The 25,208-nt window shown below is 48.2% G+C and overlaps 1 pseudogene; it reads left to right on the forward strand.

Moving 5' to 3' along the window:
- On the forward strand, positions 1 to 25,208 carry LOC119956706 (annotated as a pseudogene).

Consider the following 25,208-nt stretch of genomic DNA (forward strand, 5'->3'; position numbering starts at 1 on the left):
ATGCCATTTGGCATCATCTTGGCGTCCGAAGTCTTTCACAGACTAATGGAACAGATGATGGAGGGAATCGAAGGTGTCCGTGTCTACGTCGACGACATAATAATTTGGTCTACTACCCCGCAGAAGCACATCAGCCGCCTCAAGCGCGTCTTCAAGCGCATTCATGAGCATGGCCTCCGCCTCAATAGGGCCAAATGCTCTTTCGGCCAGTCGGACCTTAAATTCCTGGGTGATCATATTTCCAGTTTGGGTGTGCGGCCGGAAGAAGACAAGATTGCTGCCATCACATCCATGAAAACGCCCGAGGAAAAGAAAGCGTTCCTCCGGTTCCTGGGCATGGTAAATTTCCTAGGAAAGTTTATTCCCAATCTCGCCTCACATACCACTTCTCTCCGTAACCTGGCCCGGAAGACAACGGACTTCCAGTGGCTCCCTGCCCACGAGCTCGAGTGGAGGGAACTGAAGGCCAAGCTATCCACGGCCCCAGTGCTGGCCTTTTTCGATCCGAACAAGGAAACAAAAATCCCTTCGGACGCCAGTCAGTCTGATATTGGAGCCATGCCTCTGCAGCGTGATGAGGCCTTGTCATGGGCCCCCGTTGCGTATGCGTCACGGGCAATGGCCCCCACAGAACAGCGCTACGCGTAAATAGAGAAGGAGTGCCTCGGCCTTCTGACTGGTGTCATGAAGTTCCACGACTATGTTATGAACTTCCCCAGTTTACTGTTGAGACCGACCATTGTCTGCTCGTCAACATAATACAAAAGGACTTGAATGATATGACGCCTCGTCTCCAGCGCATCCTGCTCAAGCTCCGGAGGTATGATTTCCAACTCGTTTATACCCCTGGCAAAGACCTTGTTGTTGCCGACGCCCTCTCTAGGTCGGTCACCACTCCATGCGGTCACGGAGGGTTCGTTTGCCAGGTCGACGCTCACGTTCAGTTCGCAGCCTCCTACTTGCCAGCATCGGATGCACGCCTGGTACAAATTCACCGCCAGACTGCGGCTGACCCCCTTCTACAGCGTGTCATGCGCCTAATGACAGACGGATGGCTCAAGGGCCAATGCCCACAGTTTACAATGTTCGTGACGATCTGGCGGTCATTGATGGGGTTCTCCTGAAGCTAGACCGCATCGTGATCCCGCACAGCATGCGCCAGCTGATCCTAGAGCAGCTGCACGAAGGCCATCTAGGTGTTGAAAAATGTCGCCACAGTGCCAGGGAAGCTGTCTATTGGCCGGGAATCAACGACGACATTGCCAATGCGGTACTCAATTGCCCCACCTGCCAGCGTTAATCAACCCGCACAACCACGGGAGACCCAGATGCCCCATGATATGGTCACATCGCCCTGGACCAAGGTGGGCATCGACCTGTTCCACGCATTGGGCAGGGACTATGTGTTAATCATTGATTACTTCTCTAACTACCCGGAGGTCATCAGGTTGCACGACCTCACTTGTTCCTCTGTCATTCGGGCGTGCAAAGAGACGTTTGCCCGGCATGGCATCCCGCTCACAGTGATGTCGGACAATGGCCCCTACTTCACAAGCCAGGAATGGGCCAGCTTCGCCCGGCAGTACAACTTTGCGCACATCACATCCAGTCCCTTGTACCCTCAGTCCAATGGCAAGGCGGAAAAGGGGGTCCACATAGTTAAGAGGCTACTCCGCAAGGCTGCCGATGCTGGATCTGACTTCCATCTCGCTTTGTTGGCCTATCGCTCCGCCCCGCTCTCCACTGGGCTGTCGCCTGCACAGTTTCTGATGAACTAAACCCTGAGGACGATGGTGCCATCGATTCACACCCCGAATCTTAATCATGTTCCAGTGCTTCACAGGATGCAGACGTCTCAGGCGCAGCAAAAGGCGACACACACGTGCTGCTGATCATCCCGACATCCAGCAAAACGACAAGATTCGCATTCATCTACTGGATGTTGGCTGGTCTGCACCTGCTGTTGTCCATAGGCAGGTGGCCCTCCGTTCTTTCCTGGTTAGGTTACCAGACAGTTCCATTCGGCGCCGCAATCGGCGTGCCCTTCGCATTGTTCCATAGTCGTCACGGGAACCTCCGAGCAGCTCCTCTGCTAACCCTGCCATGGACTGTGCAGAGCCTCTGGTCACTCTGCCTCCCCCTGCTAACCCTGCCATGGACTGTGCAGAGCCTCTGGTCACTCTGCCTCCCCCTGACTGTGCTGCAGCCCACCCTGCTCCTCTGCTAACCCTGCCATGGACAGTGCAGAGCCTCTGGTCACTCTGCCTCCCCCTGCTAACCCTGCCATGGACTGTGCAGAGCTTCCAGTCACTCTGCCTTCCCCCCTGACTGTGCTGCAGCCCACCCTGCTCCTCTGCTAACCCTGCCATGGACAGTGCAGAGCCTCTGGTCACTCTGCCTCCCCCTGACTGTGCTGCAGCCCACCCTGCTCCTCTGCTAACTCTGCCATGGACAGTGCAGAGCTTCTGGTCACTCTGCCGCCCCCTGACTGTGTTGCAGCCCACCCTGCTCCTGATCTGGTGGCCATTGACCCACCCTTGAGGCGGTCAACCAGAGCTCATCGCCCACCTCAGAGACTGAATTTATGAACTTCGAAAATTTCTAGACTCTCTGAGAGGTTTCCTTCCTTTTAAAATTGTTTTCTATTGGTTTGTATGTAGCACTGTTCTTGTTCAATTTATTGCAAACTAACTATCTGCACCAGGCACCTTCCCTTGTCTATAGCTTTGTTTTCCTGTATATAGATCTGTACATATGTCTTCGCACCTCACATGTAGTCAGGAACATTCTTCACACACCCACACTATTTATTGTCACACATTCACAGCCAATTTTTTAAAAAAGGGGCGACGTCATAATATACACCAGTATATCATGGTGCAGACACACACTGATGGACATACACTAGGACCAATCAACATGCACAAACACCGCAGCCAATCACCAGTTAGAACACACGCACTATAAAGGCAGAGGGCATCACTTTTCCCGCTCATTCTGGATGCTGCTTCTCAGAAGCACAAGAGCTCATCAAGTACAGTACAGACTCTCACCACGTGCTGAGAGATTCAACTGGTTCGGACAGGCACAGGCCTCTAGTTAAACTAACATCGTGTAAACCCACAATTATAGTATGTCTATTATTTAATAAGAGTTAATAAAATAGTGTTGAACCTTCTTCAGTGTTGGTGGCATCTATCTGCTTCACAAGTCCACAGTGCCCAACACTTCAGTGCGGGTACTCCTTCCTTCCGTGCCGGACCCTGTAGGGCTCCACCATGGCCGCCGCGGAGAAGAGAACACCTGCGCATGCGGAAAAACACGCCGGCGGTTCCGGGAATGCGCAAGATCACGCCGGCCCTTTGGCGCATGAGTGATCTCGTGCAGTCCCTTTGGCGCCGGCTGGAGCGGCGCAAACCCCTCCGGCGTCCACCTTGCACCCGAGAAAGTGGAGGTAAGTGGAGAATTCCTCTCTTTCGAGGGCCCTTGACGCCGGAGTGGTTTGTGCCGGTTTTCACGCCGTCGCGGGTCATTTCAGAGTAAAGCGGAGAATCGCGCTGCGAGACTCCCACTACCCTTTGGTGAATAAGTACTTTCCGGTATCAACCCTGAATGACTTAACTGTGATGTTAAGGTTATGCCCCCTAATTCTGGATGGTCCCACTGAAGGAAATAATTTATCTCCATTTATCTTACGCTTCCCAATTATATTACCCCTTAATCTTTTATGTTTGAATGAATTTGAGCATTGCCTATGCAACTTGTCCTCACTATTTAACCCTTTAGCCTGGGTGACATTCAGGCAAATCTGTGGTGCATGGTCTCCAAGGCCAATATCCTTCCTGAGGTGCCATGCTCAGACTCAATGCAATACTCCAGATAGGGTCTAATCAGAGTTCTGTACAGTTTAACATAACTTTGATCCCTCTGTGATCCAACTCTCTTCAAATAAAGTCAACATTCCACCAATCCTTTTGATCATTTTTGCCAATTAGCTTTAAGTAATTTCTATACATTGATCCCCGAACGTCTCTGCTCATTCACAGATCCTAGATTCTTTAGGAAATACACTGATCTGTCTTTAGGTGCAGAGAGGAGGACTTCACACTTTTCAACATTGAATTCCAACTGTCACAGTTTTGTCCACTCACTTAATCTATCAATGCAACGTTCTGCTCCCACAGACATTACTGACTGTGCCATCTAACTTAGTGTCATCATATATCAGATCTGAGTCATAAATATACTGAAAAGCTGTGTCTCTAGCATCGATCCCTGAGAGTAAATGCTTGTCCTTTTTTGTCAACTTGAGTACATATCCTTTACCCTTACTCTCTGTCTCCTACCTCCTAACTAATTCTCTATCCAGTAGCTTACCTCCAATTCCATGTGCTCTCATTTTTGTGAAAAGTCTCTTATGGGAACTTCGTCAAATGTCTTCCTGAAATCCATATAAATAACATCCCTAACTCCCACATCTACCACGTTTCTTACCATCGCATATTAGATATGCTACCTTTCTCATCTGCTCATGTTTCTCCGCGTGCTCAGGCAATCTAATAATAGATTCTAGTAACAACTCCATGACTTAGATTAATAGACCCATAATTTCAGAGTTTATCTTTCTTATTTTAAAATAGTAACAGGGGCAATTTTCCAATCCAAAGATAAAATTCTTGAATTTGTTGTGAGAGCGTGCGTACTAATATGTAAAGTGTACTCATTTAAATATATTGTGCATAAATAGTTATGTCATCTCAGGAAATTTTAATGTCACGTGATGCAGCAGCCATCTTAGTTAGTCTGTGCAGGACCCGTAAGAAGACGCGTCCGTCAATGTTCATCCTCTCCAGTTGCCTTCAGCTTTATTGGTATTAGTCGAGAAAGAGCTAATACAACGTAATCAAACATGTTTTGGTAGTGAAGATCTCTGGTGTCAGTCTCAAGCTCTGAGGTCAGTTAATAAATGGTGAGATGCAGAGTGAACAATTCTCTTCCCTCCTCCAACATGTGCCTGAGTCACAAGCTCACAGTAGCACTACATGTGGTAACTGGGAAAATGTTCCTTTTCCCACATTGGCCACCGTTTGCTTTGTCTGGATGAGTTGCATAAAATAGTTTCGATTGGAAATTGCATTGAGGTGACTCAAGATCATTTTCCCACATGATCCTCGACACAACAGTTGTGGTTGGATTTGAAACACAGTGCGAAAACGTAACCCATTGTGTTAACCAACATTACCCGACCAATATTAATTCAGGCTGACTGGGTCTACTTATTGCTACTGTAGAACTAGGAGTTGAATCATGAGATAGTTACAGAAGAGGAAGCACTATCATCACAAAGATTGCTATGAGTGAAGGAGAAAGCCCCTCATCACCTTTCAGGACATCGAGAAGGGGCAGTTTCTTTTGCAAGAATGACACTGCTGCCTCATGGCGCTGAGGACCCGGGTTCCATCACGGCTCCGGATCACTGCCCAGCTGGAGTTTTCACATTCTTCCCGTGCCTGCGTGGGTCTCACCCCCCCACAACCTCAAGAGGTATTATCACAGAATTTACAGTGCAGAAGGAGGCCATTCAGCCCATCGAGTCTGCACCGGCTCTTGGAAAGAACACCCTACCCAAGGTCAACACCTCCACCCTATCCCCATAACCCCATAACCCAGTAACCCCACCCAAAACTAAGGGCAATTGTGGACACTAAGGGCAATTTATCATGGCCAATCCACCTAACCTGCACATCTTTGGACTGTGGGAGGAAACCGGAGCACCCGGAGGAAACCCACGCACACGTGGGGAGGATGTGCAGACTCTGCACAGACAGTGACCCAAGCCGGAATCGAACCTGGGACCCTGGAGCTGTGAAGCAATTGTGCTATCCACAATGCTACCGTGCTGCTAGGTGCAGGGTAAGTGGATTGACCACATTAAATTGCCCCTCAACTGGAAAATAAAATGAATTGGGTACTCTAAATTTATAAAAGAAAGACCCAAAATATCACCCTGAGCAAGCAGCAGGGAAAACAGCGCAACAGGGAACAACAAACATACCATTATTAATTACCTAGCAAAATGGAATGTAAGCACTGCGCATTGATTAATATTTTATAAGTTTCAAAGGCATGGCTACTGATACAGAGTTAATTCAATCCTGAGCACACCGTGAAACGTACTGAGGCTGTGCTATTCATTCTAGCCCTCTCCCCTCCCCCCCGCCTTCTCGGATTATCACAAGTGTACTGTGCTTGACCATGTACAGAACTAACTGTTCTTGTGTGTTAACGATAATGCCACATTTAGGAAAGGAACAGAAACAGATCCATTTCCGTATTGCGTAGGCCTGGTAGAGGAGAAAAGGTCGTTGGTATCATGCCAACAGCTCTGGGACATAAACCTTTCTGATTCTCACAACATGGATATACTGCTGATCAATATTGTTATCAGTAAAATAGAGCTAATCAGTGCGTTCTCATCCTGTTTGCAGTGTTCTCGGTTTATCAACGAATTGCCTTTTGCTTCTCTGCTATCAGTAGTCTCAGGCTTTTCCCACTGTCTCACTGTTGACCAGGATAATGAAACTAAAGACTTAAGGACATATACGCTTTGTTTGCATGTGACTGTTAATTCCACAACTGAACAGAAATATAGCATGTTTGTCCACGTTTAATTTCCAATGAATCATTTATCACAAGGTCAGAAGATGTTTACAAATGAGGAACATTAATTGGCCCGCCTTGCTTTTATCTGGGGAAACACTCCTAGGGTGTTAATCCCCTGCTTTGTCCCCTTGATTTATCCACCATTACTTTATTCAGGACTTCATTCCATGTATGGGTCTCTCTGTTTATAACTGTGCTCCTTCCTCTTAGATCATGGATTGGGTTCTTCCCTGTATCCCACTCGAAATGGAAGTGGATAATAACGGCGATGAATGGGATAGCATCTGGCATCCACACACTGCCCCAACCTGGATTTCATTCCTCGGACCACCACTGTCCAACTATTTCCTGTGTCACGATCCCCAGACTTGTGCATGTCAATTCCTGCCCCGCTTGATCCGAAAACGCAAAATTAGGTTTTACTTCAAATACCCGAGGTCCTTGGTTGAGCCCAATAGGCTAGTCACCAGGTTTGTAGCCTTAAAACACAAGTAATGTTTTATCATGTACAGTATCATAATTAAACAGACAGAACATGTAAGTGACTGTCTTATTACCCCTTTCCCAACACCACCTCCCCCTTCCTAACCCGTCTCACTCTCTCTACACACACAAACAATGCAGGGGGGAAAGGGTGGCGGAAGGGGAGAGAAAATATTAATAAAAATATAAGGTTAAGGATTTTTGATACACTGGGGTGACTTCCAGTCAATGTCTTTCTGAAGTTCAGGAATTTGTTTTTGTACTTCTTCCTTCTAGGCTTCAGATGATTTTCTCTGGCAGGGTTGTCTACCTTCTCTTCAGACTCAGCTTCATTTCAGGTTTACAGCAAAGGATGTGCCCGGCACTGCCTGCTTACAGAACAATAGAGCAGTTATTTCACTTCAGCAAGCAGGAGAGAGAGAGTCTGTTCCTTTCACTTCCAAGGTCTAAACACTTCTGCTAAGTTCTCTCAGAAAGCACCACGCAGGAACCAATCATTGGCCATTCTCAGGCAGAACACTGTCCTTGGCCAACCCACCGGTTGTCCGTAAACTAATCGAACTGACTCTCTCCAAAGCTGATTCCAGAGATCTACTCAGTGCCAAAGAGTCTGGCTTCTTGTTTCCAAAATACAAAACCTGGGAACACAGCGTTCTGGCAAGCAGGCCGTCCACTTCGAGCGCTGCAACCGTTTGCGCATCCGCCTGCTCCTCCACCGCCTCTCCCAGCTCCTTAACTTTAACATCTTGTGCATCCAGCCTCTGGTTCAGCTGATCCACCGTTTTCTGGATTGGGTCCAAGCTGTCCCGCTTCAGCGCTTCAAAACTGGACTTCATTACCTGGAGCATGTTATCCAGCGCCAGCTGGATTGCTGAGTCCGGGGTCCGTGTGTCCGCCATCTTAGGTCCCAGGTAATTTTCTTCAGGTCCTTGTCTCTGTCCCTTTTTCTCCTTCTTCTTCTGCCTTCTGGAATCCCGCTGTTCCATGTGCCGCAGCCCGCTCCTCCGCGCCTTCGCTGCTGCTTTCCTTTGCCCAGCTCCTTAAATTTTACCTCCTGGGCATTTGAAGTGGGTCCAAGCTGTCCCTCCTCAGCAACTCCAAACTTTTTTCCCCCTTTGTCCTGGAGGAAGGAAGGTCCGTGGGTCCGCCATCTTACCCTTCAGGTCAGCTTCCTCCTTGCCTCCGTCTCTCTCTCTTTCCTCCTCACCTGCTGGCCTCCCACACTTCCATCTGCTGCAGCCCGCTCTCCTCTTCTTTCACGGCAGCCTTTCTGCCGCCCCCGTGGTCCCACAGTCGCGGGGAATCAGCTGTTCAGCCCGGCCGGAGTGAGAGCCCACCGAATGTGCGGCTCACTCGGACATCGCCGCCACCGGAAGTCAATATCAGACTTTTATTGAATTAAAATTTTACCATCTGCTGGAGTGGGACTCGAACCGGGCACATTGCCCTGGATCTCTGGTCCAGTGTCAATATCACCATGCCACCGCCTGAATGCCAGTCTATTTCTCTCCCATTCGCCACTCCTTCCCTGGATTGCCAAATGGAAACGCGAAGCCCTGGGACCTATAAAAGACAGGTCCCACACTTAGTTTGTTCTTCTTAACCAGCCCTCCTCTCTGGACCAGCATCTCGACCAGCTTTTGCCAAAGAAGACCTTGAATGAGAGAGAAGAGAGGTTTGGGACAGCAGCCACCAGCAAGTAAGTCTCACAACGATCGCTACCAGAGATAGACACTCCTGACCCCTTTTTAACCCGTACCAACCTGATGTCTGCAGACCAGAGCAGAGCAAGAGGCCTTGTCCCCTGATCCGGCAGTTCCCTTCGAGATAAGTATTGGTTTATTTAGCGGTAGGAATAGTTTAATCCTCTGAGCGTGTGCATGGGTAGTATTATAATTGTATTATAATAAACTCAGTTGTTTGAACTTACTAATTGGTGTATGGTTTTATTGCTTTGAACTTGACCTTGTAGCTTGTGGCGGTATCTTAACGATACCTGGCGACTCCAGAGCTAAGTAACGAAACAGAGCCAAATTGAGTGTTAAGCACACTCACCCAGAACAAACAACAACACGCAGTCAGGTTGTCAACCCTCCAGGATTGGCCAAGAGTCTTCAGGAGTTGAAGATCAATTTCCAGGACACTATGTGCAATCCTGGAGCAAGATTGGGAGTGGGAGTGGGTGTTAGAGTGAGACTAGCTGACTCACTCTAATATGCAGATTTGCTAAAAAGTGTTCCCATCCACAATGGGCGGGATTCACATTGTGATCTCGCAAGGCATGGCGAGTCAGGTTAGATCCTGGAAGAGGGATCTCCTGGCATCAACTGGTCGCACTGCACTGCACTGCCTTTCGGGTGTAACATGGTTGGTAGATCTCTCCCATTCCATTTGGCTCCCTCGTTCAATCTCTGTTCCCTAGCTCCTGACTCCATTCTTCTCCTGTGCAACTGTCAGAGATTTAACCAGTCTATTCACAATATTAATGCCCTATCTGAGCCCAAGATGAGGCTCTGAATTCCTATTTGTGCCGTCACTAGGACTGCCTACGTCCAACCTTCCTAATATTGCCCAGCTTTGCCCTGTCTTAGCTCATCGGCTGCTATAACCCTCATTCTTTACCTCTAGACTTGACTATTCCAATGCACTCCTGGCTGGTCTCCCACCTTATATCCTCTGTAAGCCTGAAGTTATTCAATAGTCTGTTCCCCGTATCTTAATGCACACAAAGTCCCGTTCCCTTTCCACCCCTGTGCTCGCTGACCTCCATCTGTTCCTGGTCAAGCCTGTTTTGTAATTGCCTCCAGCACCAAGGCCTCTAATTCAGGCCTCTTGAATCTCTCCAGTTTTAACCAACACCATTGGTGGCTGGATGGGCATCTTCATAGAATCATAGAATTTACCACTTCATAGAATCATAGAATGTGCAGAAGGAGGCCATTCAACCCATCGAGTCTGCGCCGACCCTTGGAAAGAGCACCCTACTTAAGCCCACACCTCCACCCTATCCCTGTAACCCCACCTGACCTTCTTCAACACCGAGGGAAATTTATCATGGCTTATCCACCTAACCTGGACAGCTTTGGGCTGTGGGAGGAAACCGGAGCACCCGGAGGAAACCCGCGCAGATACGGGGAGAACGTGCAGACTCGGCACAGACAGTGACCCTAGCCAGGAATCGAACATGGGACCCTGAAGCAATAGTGAGAACCACTGTGTTACCATGCCACCCTTCAGTTGTGTAGGCCCCAATATCTATTATTTGACTGACTATTGCCCTTACGCAGCTCAGAGTAATATTTTATTTCACATTGCCCATCTGAAGCAGCTTTGGTCAATTTATAACATTAAATGTGCTATATGGACAGAAATTGTTCTTGTCCAAGATATGCTCTCAATCTCTCTTGGTGCCATCCCTCACAGGGGACTTATTTGCGCTGACTTCTGTTTGTCATCAGACGTTCATTCACTATAGGTTCTGCTCTGCTTGGGTAGCACAGGTTTTCTCTGTTGACAACTTGGAGGATATAATCATTCAGATCACTTGACTCGAATCATGAGTTAGCACTCAGGGCAACTATGGGGAAATGAGTCAACACTTACTGCTTGAGTGGAGGAAAGATCAGATCAGCATTATACTCTTGGTCAGTACTAAGTGCTGCCAAAGGCTCCTATTAACGCCAATGTTGGAATATCCAGCATTGAATTATTTACACGGCTGAGTGGTTCCGATTCTTAAACTCACTTTTTCCATGTCTGCTTTCAGCTTTGGACTTTGTAGTGTTGCATTGAGGGAAGAAACGTCAACTGGCTAGCGTAACAGAGCCTGGCTAATTTCCCAGAAATTATAAACTCCCCACCTTGACAGCTTCAGTATTTATTTTGTGCTGACACTTGAACTGCATTTCCTCCCGAAATTCCAGTATTTCGCAGTTATGTTTTAAACATCGGATCACGGGTTATATTTCTTTCACAACAACTTCTGAGATCGAAACCAGAACCGTGACAAAATAGAGTTTGTTCACATGACGCCGATCAGGTGACCATGTTCATTCTGCTCTCTCAACTTTTTAACTTCCACAGCTTCGAAAACAATCAGTCTACTATACTTTCAGTGGAAGTGATTTTAGTTGCAGAGGCAGCAACAATTTATAAAGGGGAAGCAGTGGCATAGTGGTATTGTCGCTAGATTAGTAATCTGAAGAACCAGGGTCATGCTCTGGGGGCCTGGGTTCAAATCCCACCTGGGCAGACGGTGGAATTTGAATTCAAAGGCAAAACCTGGAATCTGGAAACCTGGAACCTGGAAAACTGGGGCTGAATTCTCCAACCTCCCGGGGGCTCTCTGCCACCTGGGATTCAGCGGGGGTGGGAATCGCGCCGCGCCGGTCGGCCGGCCCCCCGCGGTGATTCTCAGGCCTGCGATGGGCCGAAGACCCGCTGCTGACAGGCCTTTCCCGCCGGGCGGAATCAAAGCACGTCTGGTGCCGGCGGGATTGGCGGCGCTGGGGGGGCGTGGGGCTATCTGGCTTGTGGGGGCCCACCGATCGGCGGGCGGGCCTGTGCCGTGGGGGCACTCTTTTTCTTCCGCCCCCGCCATGGTCTTCATCATGGCAGAGGCGGAAGAGACCCCCTCCCCTGCGCATGCGCCGGTACGCCGTCAGCAGCTGCTGACGCACCGGCGCATGCGCAGTCATTCACTGGCCGGCGAAGGGCTTTCGGCCCGGCTGGCGGGGCGCCAAAGGCCGTTTGCACCGGCCGGCGGAGAGGGAGCCACTCCGTCCCTCCGGGACCCCCCGCCCCGTCGGGTAGGGGAGAATCCTAGCCCTGGTGTCGATTGTCATAAAAACCCATCTGGTTCACTAATGCCCTTTAGGGAAGGAAATCTGCCGTCCTTACCTGGTCTCTTGCCTACATGTGACTCCAGATCCATAGAACTGCCCTCAGGAATGGGTAATAAATGTTGGTGCAGCCAGCGATGCCCACATACCATGAATGAGTAAAGGAAAAAAATAACAGATTTAACGTGGTAAAGTGTCCCACATTAATGTTGTCAAACAAGATACCTAGCCAAGTAAAATGAAAGATGAATAAAAGCTTGTTGAAAGAAATAAGGGCAGTTTCCTGGTGTGGAGCCAGCCAATGGGGCTTTCCATTGTTGGCCACCCCGACGTTGTTGGGAAATCCATGGGCGTGAGTGCACTGCTAGCAAAGTGGAGGATCCTGCGAGGAGAAGGCAAGTTGACTTGTTAACTGTTTAGTGGAAATAGAGTTGAGGGAGAAGGTAGTGAGGCGTATAGATATGTTGAGCTTGGAGCCACATGAGGGGAGATGTGAGAGAAATTAGAGAACGATCCATGTTTGGAGTGAGGCCAGGGCAGGATTAGAGGAAGTTTGGTGAGGTGGGCTAATGGAAAGGAGGGATGCAGCAGAGTCAACTAATCAGATGGTCTCAGACCTACTGAGAATAGAAGTCCATGAACTCCTGATGCTTGTTGTTAGAGATGAGAGTGGGTCAGACAAACATCCTGAGCCTGGGTCTGAACAAAACAGAGAAGATACATCCGGGAAGGCAACAGACACTTTGAGAGGTTTTGGTGAGGCATTGGAGGTAGTGCCCAAACCTCTGAGCAACCCACCTACCCAATCCTTCAAACACCACCAGCCCTGCAGGTGGCAGAATCTGCAGAGATCACGCATTGAATTTATCAGCCATCTCAGAACCCACCAAAACAGAATGGAAGCCAACCCTCCTCGATCCCGAGGGACTGCACAAGAAGGAGAAGCAGAAGAAGAAGAAGAAAAAGAGAAGAGAGAAGAATTCAAGAAGACAGCTTTCAGTAGAAAAAAGAAACATATGGATTATATTTTCATTCCAGGATGATCCTGGAATAGGAAACAATTTTTGCAGAAGACAGCAGGGCTCACTATATGTGGTCCAGTCAGATCTGGCAATGAATGACAAAACTGACTGTCTGTCATATACTTTCAAGTCTGCACCCCTTGGAGTTAAGGGAGATGAGGGGAGGGCCATACTGAGGGAGTGGCCAGGTTGAGAGAGCAATGGTTTTATTGTGGACTAGGGCATCAAAGGTGGGAATGAGGGTGTGATTGTGTAGACCGGTTGCTGCAGAAATGCTGTGGTGAATGGAGGGCCGAAGCTTACACAGTTGGGATTTTGAAAATGCAGATGGAAGTGAATTGGGAGACATGTTTCCTGCGGTGAACACAGAAACAAGAGGTGTTGTGGGGAAGAAGCTGCTGTCCGATAGTGGACATGCTCAGAGATTGCCTTGTTCCTGTGGTTAACATGCTAACAGTAACATGGCCAAGTGAGAAGACAAGGAGGAGGGGGTGGGCCTGTTGTGGATTGGGGAGTTTACATTCAGGAAGGATAGGAGGGCACTGAACTCAACGAAGAGAGAACATGATGATTGAAGATGTGGGCTGAGATCACCAGGCATGAGAAATGTTTGATGTGGAGTCTGAGGAACCTGTGTAGGCGATAGAGAATGAGGATTATAAGTGAAAGGTAAGAGGGGAGAGATGCTCATTGGAGGAGGGGCTACTGCGGGATTTGGTTATAAGACCCATGGTGCCACTGCCACAATCTGAATGAAGCAAGTGCTGAAAGGTAGAGGCAGGGTGGAGGCTTCATTTGGAGGGAGTTGTCATCACCCTCAGCCAGGTTTCCTCAAGGCCATGGTGTCAATGTGTTCATGAGGTCATAGATGACAAGGGTCCCCCTCTCCCCAAACCCCACGCCCGCAACACCCAAACACATCCACCCCTCAGGCGCCCACCCCACTTCCCCCAAAGCCCCCCTTCACACACACCCCTGGCCCTCACACACCACCACCCTCCCAACCCTGCATACCGCCCCCAGGCGTCCTCCCCATCTGCCACAACCCACCCCCCCCAACCCACATGTCCCTCCACCATTTGAACCAATAGTGCTCATGGGTTCAACAGGGAAAACTTTTAAATAGTTTCAATAAAACATAGAACATAGAACATAGAACAGTACAGCACAGAACAGGCCCTTCAGCCCTCGATGTTGTGCCGAGCAATGACCACCCTACTCAAACCCACGTATCCACCCTATACCCGTAACCCAACAACCCCCCCCTTAACTTTACTTTTTAGGACACTACGGGCAATTTAGCATGGCCAATCCACCTAACCCGCACATCTTTGGGCTGTGGGAGGAAACCAGAGCACCCGGAGGAAACCCACGCACACACGGGGAGGACGTGCAGACTCCGCACAGACAGTGACCCAGCCAGGAATCGAACCTGGGACCCTGGAGCTGTGAAGCATTTATGCTAACCACCATGATACTGTGCTGCCCGAAAAAGGGAACTATCACAAAGTCTTGTGCAACGTTTGACATTTACTTACGGAATATGTGATGCAATGGGCTAAAATGACTCAGTTCATTGTGAAGAAATCAGTTCAGATGTCACTATATCTCTCAGGATCTTTTCCACTTTTTTCAGTTCCCTCTGCTGGTTTGAGGATGACTGGGTCCCTCAGCAGAGCAATGCAAATGATCAGTTCCCAGCTCTTCACCCCTCTCCCTCTCGCTGACCAGCCCCTGGGCAACTTGTTCTCTGATTTGATTTCACATCTTCTATAAGTGCACTTGGCATCTGGTCGCGATAGCACATCCAAAGTCAGAAACAGACTACATCAATAGGAATGTAGGTCTGCATCATTCAATCATAGGATCATGGAACCCCTACAGTGCAGGAGGCCATTCGGCCTATCGAGTTAACACAACCCTCTGAAAGAGCATCCTATCTCGGCCCACTCCCCTGACTTAGCCTCGTAACTCCACCCAGCCTGGTGGAAACACTCAGCAGGGCAGTCAGCCTCTGTGGAGAGAAAAACAGAATCATCGGATCATGCGATCGTTCCAGGACAGAAAGGGGCTGTGCGGCCCACCGTGCCCATACTGGTCTCTGCAAGAGCAACACACTTCTACCCACTGCCCTGCCTTTTCCCTGTGGCCCAGTCATTATTTTCCCTTTCGACAATTATCAAATTTTCTTTTCCAAGGCAGTATTGAACCTGCCTCCACCACACTCTCAGGCAGTACGTTCCAGATCCTAACCGCCCGCTGCATAAAAGCAATTGTCATGTCATCTAACCCGCCCAGACGTGTATGTCACTGTTAAATCTCCTCTCAACTTTGTCTCCCCTGTGCAGAACAGCTCAAGTTTCTCCAATATATCCCTGTAACTAAAGTTCCTTTTCCCAGGAACCTTCTCATGAATTTTTTCTGTGTGCTCGCTAATACCTTCACATTGGGCTGCACGGTGGCACAGTGGTTAGCGCTGCTGCCTCACAGCGCCAGGGACCCGGGTTCAATTCTGGCCTTGGGTGACTGTCTGCGTGGAGTTTGCACGTTTTCCCCGTGTTTGTGTGGGTTTTCTCTGGGTGCTCTGGTTTCCTCCCACAGTCCAAAGATCTGCAGGTTAGGTAGATTGGCCTGGCTAAAATTACCCCTTAGTGTCCAAAGATGTGCAGGTTAGGCGGAGGAAGGGCAGCACGGTGGCGCAGTGGGTTTGCACTGCTGCCTCATGGCGCCGAGTTCCCAGGTTCGATCCCGGCTCTGGGTCACTGTCCGTGTGGACTTTGCACATTCTGCATGGGTTTCACCCCCACAACCCAAAGATGTTCAAGCTAGGTGGATTGGCCACGCTAAATTGCACCTTAATTGGAAAAATTAATTGGGTACTGATGGAACCATCAATTCACCAGACACGTGTTTCCGATATGAATCTAGGCTTTAATCGACTTACTACAGAGCCAGCCTGTTACCCGTTGATGAACTCTCAGTGAACTGCAGGCTGACTCTGGACAAGGGTATTTATACAGCAGCACTAGGGGGAGAAGTCGTGAGCGGAGCCAAGGGTGGAGCCCTGTACAAGCTCCTGAGCATTCCCAGAGCTACTCCCCCTAGTGGTTGGATAACGCTACTGCGCTTACAAAGACATAGTGTGAATTATCATGTTACATTCACCACAGGTTAGGCGGACGAGTGGGCCTAGGTAGGGTGCTCTTTCAGTGGGTTGGGGCAGATTCGAAGGGCTGAATGGCCTTCTTCTGCACTGTAGGGACTCTATGGAACTTTCCTAAAGTGTGGTGCCTAGAGTTGGACAGTTGAGGCTGAAACAGTGTTTGTTTTTTAAAAGATCTATCATAACATCCTTGATCTTGTGTTCTATGCCTGTGTATAAAGTCCAGCATAAAGTGTAGGCTTTTATCAGCCATTTTCCCAACCTACAGTACGGTGCTTTGGTTTAAGTGCAGAGAGAGGAAACTCTCGGATTTCACTTCTTTGCCACTCTCGCAGTTCACCATGTTCACCAGCTCTACCTCTTCCGAGGACTCTCACTTTGAGATAACGGGTGCAACCCACATCCTCTGTGGCATGTTGGTACATTTGAAAACCAGGACGTAGGCCGCAACTGAGATTTTAGTTTGTGGAAGACCCTTTGGGGACAGCAGTGAGGAATCTCGTGCTGGATAGTCCATGACCTCCAGCCAGCCCTCGCAAACATATTGTTGCGCTTGTGTGTGTGTGTGTGTGTGTGTGTGGTGGTGGTGGTGGTGGGGGGAGGGGGAATGCGCGAGTTATTACTATTGGTTAGTGCAGAGAACTAAGTGTAAGCAATCAGCCCACTGATTTACTATTACACATAACTTCATAAACATCTCTGGTCTCGTACAGGGAGATGGCTGAAGGAGAGCGTGTGTATGTGTGTGTGTGTGTGTGGGGTGGGGGGAGGGGGGGGGAGGAATTCAGACTTCAGCTCAAGTCTAAAGGGATGTGGCCACTTAAAGGTGAGCGACTGCATCATGCCGCAGGAATGGGAGTGTGGGACATTTTGACAGCCTTTGGAAAGGACTAATGGGCTCCCCCAGCCGTTGGAAGGTCGAAAGGGGAAAAAGAGGTGCCAGGCAGGACAGGTAAAGTCAGTAGGGAGGGATTAACTGGCAACTGATGGAGTAGCCCAGCATTTGAGCTGGTTCCGCAGATTGTGACATCAGCAGGGAGGACATTGCAGAGTTTTGCCTTGTGTTTCAAAGGAGGAGATCTGCATGGTTCTCCCAGTGACGAGAATGAGCAGCAGGAGTTAGTTGTAGGTTTTTTATTGCTACATTTGTTGATGCTTTAATCTAGAGTGGGTGGATTCTCGGCTTTTGTGCACAATGAAGAATTGCTGGTGGAAGTGTTAACATTTGTGTCAGTGGTGAGGCCATTTTGTGGTTTATGTGCAGGATGTGGTTTCAAATTGCTCAAACTGCTGTGCTTTCCAAACTGAGATTTCATCTCTGTAGTTGCCATGGGTGGGAAGTAAGAACCTTGGGTTGGATTCTCCGATTTTGGGCTATGTCCGGAGGATCCGTGGCGTTTCACGTGGGAAAAATCGGTGCGGCCCCAGCACCGACCCTCCGACCAGTGAGGGGCCAGCAGCCGTGCCACGTAAAATGCACATCCTCCCCGATATAAACGCCTGGAGAATTGCCGGGTCTGTGGCTGCACATGCGCACGGCAATGACCTGCAGCGGTCGTGCCGTACAACATGGCGCCGGCCGTGCGCGGACCCGACATGCCAAATTGTGCCACCCTGGACACCCCCTCACCACTCCCCACCAGTGCCCCCAGCCCTCGCCGAAGCCCCCCAGCCAGCAGCACGGCTCCTGCCCGACTGTCGGCAGCGCTGGACACAGTCCGCAGCCGCCACAATCGATTGCCAACCGTTGAATCAACCGCACGGTCGGGAACCCGGCCCATCGGGAACAGAGCATCAGGGGAAGGCCATCAGGTAACATCTTGAGGTCATCCCAATGGCGTGCGGCATACCCCAGATGATACTTTGGAGGGGGCGGAGCATCTGAAAACAGGCACCGTCCCGATTCCATCATAAAAAGGGATTCTCCAAGGGCAGCACTGTGGCGCATTGGTTAGCACTGCAGCCTCACAGCACCGAGGTCCCAGGTTCGATCCCGGCTCTGGGTCACTGTCGGTGTAGATTTTGCACATTCTCCCCGTGTTTGCGTGGGTTTCGCCCCGCACAACGCGAAGGTGTGCACAGTAGGTGGATTGGCCACGCTAAATTGCCCCTTAATTGGAAAAAAGGAATTGGGTGCTCTAAATTAAAAAACAAAAGGGATTCTCCCCGATCGGCGTCGGGGAATGGAGATTGCCACTCCTTGTGTATTTACTCTGGGTGATTGGAACTGTAGGAGACAGTAAACGGGCAGGATATCTGGCAATTTTCTGTGCGAGTTTACAACTTATTTTCAGTAACAAGAATGAAAGTCAAGGATGTGAAATGGCCGTTCTGCCCATCAAAGCTGATCCATCTACTATCCCAATTTGCAGTACCTACCTACATTTTGAACATTTCTAATACCTTAGTCACTTTTACCTCATCTGCAGGATATTCCTATTATAGAAACATAGAAAAAATAGGAGCAGCAGGAGGCCATTCAGCCCTTCGAGCCTACCCTGCCATTCATTATGATCATGGTTGATCATCCAACTCAATAGCCTAATCCCACTTTCCCCCATAACCTTTGATCCCCTTCACCCCAAGTGCTGCATCTAACTGCTTCTTGAAACCATTCAATGTTTTGGACTCAACTAGTTCCTATGGTAACAAATTACACCGGCTCACCACTCTCTGGGTGAAGAAATTTCTCCTCACCTCCGTCCTAAATGGTCTATCCCATATCCTCAGACTGTGACACCCGGTTCTGGGCACGCCCACCATCGGGAACATCCTTGCTGATCTACACTGTCTACTCTTGTTAGAGTTTTATAGGTTTTTATGAGATCCCTCCCTTATTCTTCTGAACTCCAGTGAACACAATCCTAAACGATTCGTTCTCTCCTCGTACATCAGTCCTGCCATCCCAGGAATCAGTCTGGTAAACCTTGACTGCACCTCCCCCCATAGCAAGAACATCCTTCCTCAGATATTGTTGAGTTGGTTTAGAGGGTTGTTCTGATATACGTCTCACTATTTTAAATGTGTGGTCTCATGGTCCCAGCAGCCTGACAGACATTGAAATAACATTCTACATTCAGCTTATCTGCATCATTTGTAATTTATCCGATGAGACAAACATTTCCGCTCATCCGTCCAACTCATCCCTTAACCATGAGGATGATTCCAGTTGCTCTTCTCTGCACCTTCCCACACACCATCCCGAGGGCTGGTTTAGCTCAGTGGGCTAGACAGCTGGTTTGTGATGCAGAACAAGGCCAGCAGCGCGGGTTCAATTCCCATACCAGCTTACCCGAACAGGCGCCGGGATGTGGCGACTAGGGGCTTTTCACAGTAACTTCATACTTGTGACAATAAAAGGTTGTTATTATTACGTATGGCCTTCTTGGAGTATGAAGAGCAGAAATGCACACAACTCCCCAACTGAGGCCTGAGCAGTACCTCATTGAGCGTCATCGCAAGATCTGTGGGATCACTGCATTGCTCTATCTGATGAAATAAAAGCAAAATACCGCGGGCGCTTGTTAGCCTTCAGTATATTTAATGTCGGGTCTCTGAATGTTTTCGGTATTCAGGGTGAAGAGAATCAGCAACCATGACAACAAGCTGGCCAGAGTTTCACCATGGTGTATTGTGCCATCTTGTGGTTTGGTCAAGAACTGACAAATCTTATAGCTGTTGAGTGGTTGCTGTATTTTACAGTGAAGGGATTGCTGTACTCCCCTCTCCAGCTGCACTGCCTGATAGCTGGCAAAAAAATGTTCAGGCACAGAATTAAGACAAAATCTATTTGCCCCACTTTTTAAAAAAAAACTTAGGTTTTTTAAAATTCTAGCACAGGATGTGGGTGTCTCTGGCCATCGCTAATTGCCCTTGAATCAAGTCGCTTGCCAGGTAATTGCAGGGGGTAGTTCAGATTCAACCACATTGATGTGGGTCTGGAGTCACATGTAGGCCAGAGCGGGTAAGGATCAGCAGATTTCCATCCTTGAAGGGTATTACTGAAGCAGATGGGCTTTTAAATCGTGATTGATGGCAGTTTCATGGTTGCTGCTGCTGAGATTAACTTTCAGTTCCAGATTTTATTAATTGATTTTAACTTCCATCAGCTGGTGTGGTGGGATTTGAACACACCCTCGGGGGAGGTATATAGACCTGCAGCCAGTAGGCGGCACTCAGTACAGATCAGTCACAGGCAGGCACAGATCTAGCTGATTAAAACCACTATTCACTTCACCTCTTCGTCTCGTGTGAATTGATGGTCGCATCATTACCACAGACATCTCTCTGGAAATTTGAAACTTCATTGATGCCGCTGGATGCAGGGACTTTACTAAGAAACCGATTTCTGGAACGTCACAGGCTGACTGCCGAGCTGCTTGCTGCTGCTGCTGTGGGTGAGTTTGAAGCTGGCACATCAAAGAATGGCCAAACTAGACAGCGTGCCCTGTTGGCCTACACCCTGGGTGTGAAGCAGCTAATTATTGTTATCAACAAGATGGACTCGACTGAGCCACCATACAGCGCAAATCAACTTGAGGAAATCACCAAGGAAGTTGCCATTTCCATTAGGAAGATAGGCTACAATCCAGCTACTCTTGCTTTTGTCCCCATCTCTGGTTGGAATGGTGACAATATGCTGAAAACCAGTTCAAATATGTCCTGGTTCAAAGGTTGGGAAATTACTAAGAAAGAAGGCAAGGTCATGGGACACACTCATTTGGAGGCCCGGGACAGCATTCTGTGGTGATCGTAGATCTGAGTAGATGCAATACAACTGAGCAAGCACTAGAGGGAGCACGGGAGAGCTATATATACACAGGGACAGGAAGTGAGGACACAGTTCACGGAAGGCAGAACTGGTAGCAGGACACAGAGACAAGCAGGCAGCATTTGAGGTAGCCGTAAGTTAAGTTCTGAAGAGAGAACGACTTCACAATAAAGCATCTTCTCCACATTTGAGACTACGAGCTTTATTAAGACACGAGGAACAACACATGGTACCAGAAGTGGCTTCAGACGCTTACTACAGGACAACTCAGCTGCAGACACGGAAAGAACAAAATGGCATGGAAATCTCCTACTGGACATTCGACTTGGGAAGACATTGCTAATTCGAGGATGCGGCATGGATACCCACCTCAGCTAGACACGACTGGCAATGTAAGAAATGTCTGGAAAATGTTTAAACAATGGTTCGATTTATATATCATAGCTAATGATGTAGCAGCAGCCTCAGACAAAATTAAAATAGCAATGTTCATCGCAGGACATGAAGCTAGGAAAGTATAATGGATTTAAATACTCAAAAGATGAAGACAGCAACAGCTTACAAACAATACTAAACAAGAGTACTGTAAGAAATTTGAACAGCACGGTATGCTCAGAGGCCAAACTGCACAGAGACTGAGTGATGCAAAACTCAAACAATCAAAATCAGAACAGAAAGGTTTCAGTCAAGAAAAGTACAGATCAAAAAGAAGAAATAACTTGAATTTTTCACAAAGCCAAAATGCTGAAATCCAGTCCAGGTCGAAAGGAAAAGGTAACTTACAACTTTTAGAAAGAAAAAACGTTGAAATCCGCGATAAAATGGCGTTGGACCACATTTTGCAGTCTCGGGCAGACAAAGAACTACAAACTGCATCTGCACATGCGTAGGAAATGGAAGCCGCGCATGCGCAGTTACAATCACCCGTTTTGCATTCTGCGCATGCGCAAGCCGCGCATGCGCAGTTAAAAGAAGTTCCTGTTGCTGATCGTTATGTGCAGGCCGCGCATGCGCATTGGACACAAAACCGCACAGTAAAGGAAGGCCGAGTTGCGCATGCGCAATTGATTCCTACGCATGACGTCACGAGCGTCATGACGTCTGAGCATCCGGACCACGCCTACTTAAAAGGGAAATGCCCGAAAATCGCAAACAAAATACTTAAAGCTGTAAAACCAGATTTTCTTGCCTCAGAACACAGAAAAATGCCTGAACTTAAACCAGCAGTTGAAAATAACTCTCACAACACCCTGGAAAAAGCAGTCTGCACCACCCAAAGTGAAGAGAACAAAAAGAATTCCGAAACAACATAGTGGTAATGTCACTGGATGAGTAATCCAGAGGTCCAGGCTAATGCTCTGGGAACATGGGTTCAAATCCCACCACGGCAGCTGGTGGAATTGAAAATCAATTAATAAAAATTCTGGAATTGAAAGCAGGTTAATGGGCACGATTTGCTGGGTGCATCCCACTGCAATCGGGATCGGACACTTTGGGGCCTCACGGTAGCATGGTGGTTAGCATCAATGCTTCACAGCTCCAGGGTCCCAGGTTCGATTCCCGGCTGGGTCACTGTCTGTGTGGAGTCTGCACGTCCTCCCCGTTTGTGCGTGGGTTTCCTCCGGGTGCTCCGGTTTCCTCCCACAGTCCAAAGATGTGCGGGTTAGGTGGATTGGCCATGCTAAATTGCCCATAGTGTAAGGTTAATGGGGGGGATTGTTGGGTTACGGGTATACGGGTTACGTGGGTTTAAGTAGGGTGATCATTGCTCGGCACAACATCGAGGGCCGAAGGGCCTGTTCTGTGCTGTACTGTTCTATGTTCTATATGTTCTATGATTTGTTTTTCGAAGAATACTACTCAGACATGGCTGAGTTATTCGGATATGCTGATCACAGCATCAGCGACACGGTCGCAAAGCTCAACATGAATCTACTCGTGGTAGATGAATCCAACACCATGGTGCCATGGCAGATCGTCGATACATTGGATGACAGCAATACCCAAGAAGAAGACGACGCCACACAGAGAGCACAGAAAGACTCCACAGAGAGAGCGATGACAGGCTCCACAGTGAGAGTGATGAAAGACTCCGAAAGGGATGCAAGCAAACACTCTCTGGCGAACACCATGCATGAACAAGACCATGAAGGTATCTGAGCAACCACAAGCAGACTATGAAAGTCTACCAAGCTCACATAAACAAGAAAAAGACAACGTACATCTACCCACTGCATGCGAAAACTGTGACAAGGTGATCACACTCGACGTACAGGATCGCAGCGAGACTGACAGTTCTCAGCTTGTCTGTACAGAAGCACAGAGTCGGGCCACCAAGTGTCCAGAGAGACAACGCCAATGGAAACCATGCAGACTTTGACTCCAGAAGAGGAGCACCAAGAGTCCAGTGAGACAACATCAACAGAAACCATGAAGATTTTGACTCCAGTAGAGGAGCACCAAGAGTTCAGAAAGACCACTCAAGTGAAATCATGCAGATTTTGACTCCGGAAGAGGAGCGCCAAGGGTCCAGAGAGACCACGTCAATTGTAGTCAAGAAGATTTTGACTCCGGAAGAGGAGCACCAAGAATCCAGAGAGACCGCGTCAAATGAAATCGCGAAGAATTTGACTCCGGAAGAGGAGCACCATGAAAGCAAAGATGAGGAATCAAATCCTCCACAAATGACTGATGTCACCAGCATCGATGCAACATCAGATCATTCTCACCATTCTCGAGACTGAAACGGTCAATGACTCAAATTATCCACATGGGACACTCATTGAGCATAACAAGAAAAACAAAAGCCACAAGAGGCACAGCAGAAACGAGAACAACAACAGCAAGAACAAAAGCAACAAGAAGCACGACAAGGACAACAAAAATCGCAAGAAGCACTGCAGAAACAAGAACAACAGCACCAACAAAAACTACAAGCACAACGACAAAAACTACAAGAAGAACAACAAAACCAACAAGAAGCATAACAAAGATAGTGACAACAACAAAGACAGAAACGACAAAAACAGCAACAAGAACGGCAACGAAACAACAAAGACAGGAACGACAGAAACAACAGCAATGAAACGACTTGTACAAAATGGTACAACTCTGCACACGAAGGACAATGCCACAGCACACTGCAAAACAATGACAAGACTACAAACATGCCATGGGATGACAACGAATTGCACAAACTCACATCTGCTTCAGAACAAGCAAGCACACCAGCTTTCAAGGCAGATGACATAATAAATTGATACCACAAGCACAGAAAAAAGTCCATGTCAGTCAACATCAGTGGTTCGACCATGCAAACACCTCGGGATGACGTATTGGTTACTTAAAATAACAAGGAACACCAACAACATTCACAACGGAGTTGCAATATCAATATCACCATGTCAACAACAACAAAAGAAAAAAAAATCAAGTTTGGACTCATAAATGTTTTTATTGAGTGGACTCATAAATATAAATTGGCTTTGTAAAATATGCAATAGCACCATCACTTGTATAGATACACATATCATAAGTAACTGTTTTGTACAATTTTCTTTAACGATGTACAGAAAATATGTAAAGAGAAAAGGGGGGATGTGGTGATTGTAGATCTGAGTAGATGCAATACAACTGAGCAAGCACTAGAGGGAGCACGGGAGAGCTATATATACACAGGGACAGGAAGTGAGGACACACTTCACGGAAGGCAGAACTGGTAGCAGGACACAGACACACAAGCAGGCAGCATTTGAGGTAGCCATAAGTTAAGCTCTGAAGAGAGAACAAATTCACAATAAAGCATCTTCTCCACCTTTGAGACTACGAGCTTTATTAAGACACGAGGAACAACACACATTCAACCTCCAGGCCGCCCTGTAAACAAACCACTTCATCTCCCCTTGCAGGATGTCAACAAGATTGGTGGTATTGGTACAGTGCCAGTGGGTCGTGGTGAGACCGGTGTTATGAAACCTGGTACGGTGGTGTAATTTGCTCCTGCTAATATTACCACTGAAGTGAAATCTATGTCAATGCATGATAAAACCCATCAGAAAGCCTTAACTGGTGACAATGTTGGTTTCAATGTGAAGAATGCTTCCATTAAAGCTATCCGTCAGGGTAATGTTACTGGTGACAGCAAAATAGATCCACCAATGGAAGCGTCTGCCTTTATTGCACAGGTTCTTATCCTAAACCACCCTGGACAGGTTTGTGGTGGCTATGCCCTGGTACTTCATTACCATACTGCCCACATTGCCTGA

The sequence above is a fragment of the Scyliorhinus canicula genome, chromosome 2, assembly GCF_902713615.1.
Source record: "Scyliorhinus canicula chromosome 2, sScyCan1.1, whole genome shotgun sequence".
In the NCBI taxonomy this organism is placed as follows: domain Eukaryota; kingdom Metazoa; phylum Chordata; class Chondrichthyes; order Carcharhiniformes; family Scyliorhinidae; genus Scyliorhinus; species Scyliorhinus canicula.